We start from the raw sequence: 6,819 nt of genomic DNA, 5'->3' as shown, positions 1-6,819 counted from the left end.
TTTTTTATGCTCTTATTTTAGTAGATGTGTCATATTTTAGTAGATGTGTCATGCACCAATTTCACCAGAAAAAATTCCTCGTATGTGTAAAAGCATTCTTGGCAATAAAGCTTTTTCTGATTCTGATTAAAGGATGCATATTGCACTGTCCCCCATGCAGTCTTGGGGCTTTCCAATGGCTGTTTGGTCCATCTTCTTCCAACCTACAGGCAGAAAGTGAAATCTGCTAAGCCTGTAGTTAAGGCTGTGAACAGATGGACCACTGATGCAAAACTGGAACTACAGATCTGTTTTGACTGCACTGATTGGACTGTTTATTGGACTGTTGCTGCTGCAACAGATCTGGGTGAACTCACCGACACTGTGACAAGTACATTAGTTTTTGTGAGGACTTGTGTGTGCCAGCTAAAATCTTGCACACACAACAGCAATAAACCAGAAGGAGCCCTACAAAGCAGGGACAGAGTCCTGTATAACCAAGCCAGAAACACAGTGACAAAAGAGATTAAAGTAGCAAAGAGGTGCTACGCCAAAAACCTGGTGTAGCAGCACCAGGCTGAGAACCATCAATCCATCAAAGAACCAACTGGCTGACTGCTTGAACACATTCTACTTCAGGTTTGACAGCCCAGATCAACACAATCCAACCATCACTGTTCAGGGAGGAGCTAGAAGGAGCTGTAGACGGCCACCTTGCTTCATGGACCATCAGTTACAAACAGACCACAATATGTGAGGCTTCACAACTGCGTGTCCGATGTGGTAGATGCGGCACGGGGGTTTCACACGGTACAGTGCTCTCTCCTTTCCTCTTCACCCTCTACACATCGGACTTCAGATACAACACCAATAGCTGTCAAATCCAGAAGTTCTCTGATGATACAGCCACCATTGGATGTGTATTGCAGGGGAATGAATTGGAATACAGGGAGGTCATAACCAACTTTGTTGACTGGTGTGCACGGAACCACCTGCACATGAATGCCAGCAAGACAAAGGAGATAGTGATTGATTTCCAAAGGAAGGTGCCACAGACAACATCAGTGAACATCCAGGGCTTTGACATTGACATCATGGGCAATTACAAATACCTGGGTGTTCACCTCAATAACAAACTTGACTGGACTAACACAAACAACAGTGGATACTGTCATGATGGACATAATATTGTCAGATCAGGCAGGCTTTATCGGGGGCGCCATTCATTTTCTAATATACACAGGCTCCTCAGTGTTGCTCACTCTCCCGCATCCCTGGAGTTTCCCAAGGTGGTGGTCTCCCTGGATGCGGAAAAAGCATTTGATTGGGTTGAGTGGCCCTATTTATTCGTGGTATTGGGAAAATTTGGATTTGGGCCCAAATTAATATATTTTCGGTACGGCTGTTGTATGCATCACCTAAAGCAAGCGTAATCACTAATACATTGTGTTCTAAGTCCTTCTCACTGTCCAGGGGTACCCAGAAAGGTTGTCCTCTTAGTCCACTTCTCTTTGCTCTGGCTATCAAACCTCTCTCCATTATGCTGAAAACCTCACATCGCTTTAAGGGAATCTACAGAAAACAGTTAGAACATAGATTGTCCTTATATGCGGACGACTTATTGCTTTACATCTCAGACCCAGTGTCATCAATTTGAATGTTTTCCAATCAATAACCTAGCCCACCAAATTGCAGAAAGAGATTCGCCCTTCCCTCTCTCTAGATCAGGATTTAAATATTTGGGAATTAATGTTACCCGTGCGTTCTCTGGTCTGTAAGACAAAAATTTTACTCCCCTGATAAATAATCTTATGTGCAGCCTTCAGAAGTGGAGTGTTCTGAACCTATCCCTAGCAGGCAAAATTGCATGTATTAAAATGAACATTCCAGCCTTCCTTCCAAAGTCATTCTTCAGACTTGTTGATAAACTGTTGTCTTCATTTTTGTGGGGTAACAAGCATCCTAGAATTTGTAAGGTATTCCTTCAGAGGCACAAAACAGAGGGGGGTATGGCTCTGCCCAATCTGATGTATTATTATTGGGCAGCAAACATACAAAAAAAATGTATTGGATCCAAAGACCAGATGCTAATTGGTGTCAACCAGAAATTAATGCGTGTATATCATCATCACTCCCTGCATTAGTTACCTCGAAGCTCCCCCTCTCTCCTAAACAATATTCCTCATGTCCTATTGTAATCTCCACCTTAAAAATTTGGTCACAATTTAGACAAAATTTTAATCTAACGGACTTCTCTCTTTATAGTCCCATTTGCAACAATCATGTCTTTCTCCCAGCCAAATTAGATCCTGTCTTTGCCCAGTGGCAGAGGGCAGGATTAAACAAGAAAAATGATGTATGTTGAATATCTGTAATCAATGCTCATTTTCTCAAATAAAAACATGTCAATCCATGTGCAATTCCAATCCTTGGCAGTCCACCTACACCTTCAGGACAAGAGACACTCATTTGAGCCGACACCACTTACCACCACCTACAAAGCAGTCTTGAGATATATCCCTTGGCATCTCAACAGCCATTCATACCATGACTCACCCATTATCACTCATTGACCCATTAATCACCATGACTCATGTGACCCTTACAACTCACATGATAACTGGGTGGATTTGTTGCTATATAGTCTCCAGCTGATCCAGAACACTGCAGCATGCGTTATGACAAAAATAAGGAAAATAGATTATATATATATGTCCAATATGAGCCATTCTGCACTGGTTCCCTGTAAAATCTGGAATAGAATTTGAAATCCTTCCTCTTACTTACAAAGCCAGAAATGGTCAAGGACAATCTTATCTTAAAGCGCTCACAGTATTTTATTACCCTACTAGAACACTGCATTCCCAATATGAAGGCTTACTTATGGTTCCTAAGTCTCCAAAGGCATGCAAGCCAGAGCTTTTAGCTATCAAACTATTATCATGTGCAACAATCTTCCAGTTTTTGACAGGGAGGCAGACATCATCTCTACATTTAAGAGTCATCTTAAAACTCCTTTTTGATAAAGCTTATAGTTAGGGCTGGCTCAGGCTTGCCTTGTACCAGTCCTTAGTTACGCTGCTATAGGATTAGACTGTCAGGGGACCTCCAATGATGCATTGAGCTCCTCTGTTCTTCTCTCTCTCCATCTGTACAATTTCATGTCCTACCAAGGCATATTACTAACTTAGCTTCTTCCCTGGAGTCTTTATCCTTTATCGTCTTGCAGGTTCCCATGGATAGTGGCTGAACCTGGATTGTGGATTATAGCTACCTCTCCTGCCATGGCCCTGCCTGACTTTCACTGCAACTGCTACTACTATTAGTCATATTTGCATTATTATTACATCCATAGTGCTGTATTAGGTAAATATAATATCTGTTACTAATATGTACACATATAACATACATAAATGTATCATATATGTATATACTATGCTGTATATACCACATATAATATATTATTGGAGTCTGTCAAAGCTGGCTCACTTCTCTGACAAACAAACGCAAGAGGGAACGCAACTGTAAATTATATTTATTTAACGAACATAGGCAACAGAAACTAAAGATAACTGAATACAACCATTTGTGTCTGTAATGTAGAATATCAGCGGTGAATGCGGGTGCATGGCTGTGTGTGTGTGTTGTGCGTGTTGGATGCAACCTAAAAATTAACAAAAGCAACAGGTGAGCTGCAGGGTCACGCCGGGAAGGAGAAGCCAAGAGAAAGAATGGGCCGATTCCACAGGTATTTAAAGCCGCAGCCCCGCCCACTTAAGACGCACACCGGAGACCGATGATCAATCACGCTCTGAAACAAAAAGAGGAGAGGGCGAGCCAGACACCATATACACACCAACAGATCCAAACAACCCCACCCCACTTGGGGTTGTCACACACCCCCCCTTAAGACGGGACCCCAAAGGGGAACCGTTACAACAAACCTGCCCCTAAAATTTAGGAGTGGCTGAGCCAGTTGCCCCCCAACATCTCACCATAACACCCACACAATAAATAACATGATTAATTCCCCCCCCAAAAAACCCAACCATGACTCACCCCCTCGCCCACCAATACTCCGCAACCTGGTACCGGGGAAGCCTATTTAAGAGAGTGGAAGACAGGGGAAGAGCAGGAGAGCAGAGGTAGGGAACAAATCACATGTCAAACATAAAATAAACGACGCTCAACACTTAACCTAATCAACAACCTATACACTACGGCAGAGGCGCCCTCGACAAAGCATCTGCCAACACATTATCTTGCCCTTTAATATGACGTATCTCCAAATCGTAACCCTGCAAAAAGAGAGACCACCTGACCAGCCTCTGGTTTGGGGATTTAAGGGTGCCCAGGAACGTCAAAGGGTTGTGGTCTGTGTAAACCACTAGGGGTGCCGTCCCCCCCACGTACACCTCAAAGTGTTGTAAGGCCAGAATGAGTGCCAATGCTTCTTTTTCGATAACTGAATAGTTAGCCTGATGACGGTTGAACTTCCGAGAAAAGAAGCAGACCAGTCTCAAAACCCCCTGGTCCCCTCCCTGGAGCAGGACGGCACCGGCCCCGACCTGGCTGGCATCCACCTGCAACACAAACGGCTTGTCAAACCGTGGGGCAGCCAACACCGGACATGAACACAGCAAGGACTTAACATTCTCAAAGGCCTGCTGGCACTCACTAGACCACACAAACTTATTACCAGCCTTCAACAGCTCAGTCAGAGGAAAGACAACAGTAGAGAAATTTCGACAGAAACCAACCAATCCCAAAAACCGCTGGAGCTCTTTTTTTGTAGTCGGCTGCGGAAATTCCAACACAGCTAGCACCTTGGCCTGCACAGGAGAAACTTTACCCTGGCCCACCACACGGCCCAAGTAAGTAACAGTTGCTCTCGCAAAGGCACACTTGGCCAGGTTAACTGTCAACTGTGCCTCAGCCAGCCTCACAAACAACGCTCTTATAGTCTGCAAATGTGAACGCCATGTGTCACTGTATACCACCAAGTCATCTAAATACACTGAACAGCCCTCCAATCGATACACAACCCGGTTCATAAGCCGCTGAAAAGTGGCCGGGGCGTTCTTTAAACCAAAGGGCATAACCGTGTAGGAGTAGAGGCCTGACGGGGTCACAACCGCTGCAATTTCCCTTGCTCGCTCTGACAAGGGCACCTGCCAATAGCCCTTCAAAAGATCGAATTTGGACACAAATTTAGCAGAACCCACTCTATCCACACAATCATCCATGCGTGGCAAGGGAAATGAATCTGACTTTGTAACAGAGTTAACCTTCCTCATGTCTGTACAAAACCGCGGAGTATTATCTGATTTTGGCACCAACACACAAGGCGACGCCCAGCTGGATGCAGACGGAACCGCAATGTTATTTTTAAGCATGTAATCAATCTCAGAGTTCAAATGCTTAAGCTTTTCAGGACCCATGCGGTAAAACCGCTGTCTGATCGGCTGCGCCTCACCCACATCAATATCATGTTCAATCCAGGTAGTACGAGATGGAACATCACCAAAAAGCTGCGGGAACTCCCCGATCAGCTCCACCAGCTCAACACGCTGCTCTACCGGGAGGTGCGACAACAAGGAATCCAGATTACACAACGACTCAGAATTTTTCAACCTAGCACTCAACAAACTGTCATCAGGCTCAGGAACGCCGTCAGACTCCTGCGCCACACTACAGATGTCCACTGCCAGCGCAGGACCCACGCCACCTTTTACACACCCATCACCACCCCCAGAGCGCTGATAATATGGTTTCAACAGGTTCACATGGCACAACTGAGACGACTTCCTACGACCCGGAGTAGCAACACGGTAGTTCAAATCAGACAACTTTTCAGACACAGTGTATGGACCAGTAAACTTAGCCTGAAATGGCGAAGTGACCAGCGGTGTCAGCGCAAGGACCTGGTCCCCAGGACTAAACTCATGGCGCACCGTACCACGGTCATACTGGGCCTTCATTTTCAGCTGAGCCTGCCCCAGTTTCTCTCGCGCCAACAAACCTGCCCGAAATAACCTGTGCCGAAAGCCGTTCACAAAATCAATCAGGTTTCGGGGCGCCTCGGTAGGAACTAACCCACCTTTCAGCGCTGCCAACGGCCCGCGCACCGAGTGCCCAAAGACCAACTCATTCGGACTGAAGCCCGTGCTCTCCTGCACGGCTTCTCGCGCCGCCAACATCAACCACGGGAGACCGTCCTCCCAGTCTCGGTCCAACTCTGTACAATATGCGCGCAGCAGGGACTTAAGCGTCTGATGGAAGCGCTCTAACGCCCCCTGACTTTGCGCATGATACGGAGTGGACCGGTTGTGGTTCACCCCCAGCATTTTCAACACTTGAGCAAATATATGTGAACAGAAATTAGACCCCCGATCACTCTGTATGACCTCGGGTATCCCGAACACCGAAATAAACTGTGAAAGTGCTTTAACCACAGCTTTAGCCGTGATGGAACGAAGCGGATAAGCCGCTGGGTAGCGAGTACATTGACACATTACAGTTAACAAGTACTTACACCCGGACTTAGCACTAGGCAACGGCCCCACACAGTCTAAAATTAAATATTCAAAAGGTTCGCTCGCCACAGAAATGGGCTGTGTTCTGGCAATTTTGTACTAAAAAGCACAGAGTCGTTCGTTGTCTTTCTGTGAGTTTATTCTGACGCCTGCAGACGGACTCCCTTCTTGTTGTCTCAAGTGTGAGATGACAAGAAAGAGCCCGGAGCAAGAGAAGTTGAAAGATTATATACAATATATTATCTTTGTAGACAGGATGACTTTGTTCTATCATCAGAACAATGTCAGCACAATAGGCACGTCA

This window comes from Chaetodon auriga, chromosome 9 (assembly GCF_051107435.1).
Source record: "Chaetodon auriga isolate fChaAug3 chromosome 9, fChaAug3.hap1, whole genome shotgun sequence".
Taxonomy (NCBI): Eukaryota; Metazoa; Chordata; class Actinopteri; order Chaetodontiformes; family Chaetodontidae; genus Chaetodon; species Chaetodon auriga.
The sequence above is the reverse complement of the archived record's forward strand: the minus strand, read 5'-3'. Positions refer to the sequence as shown.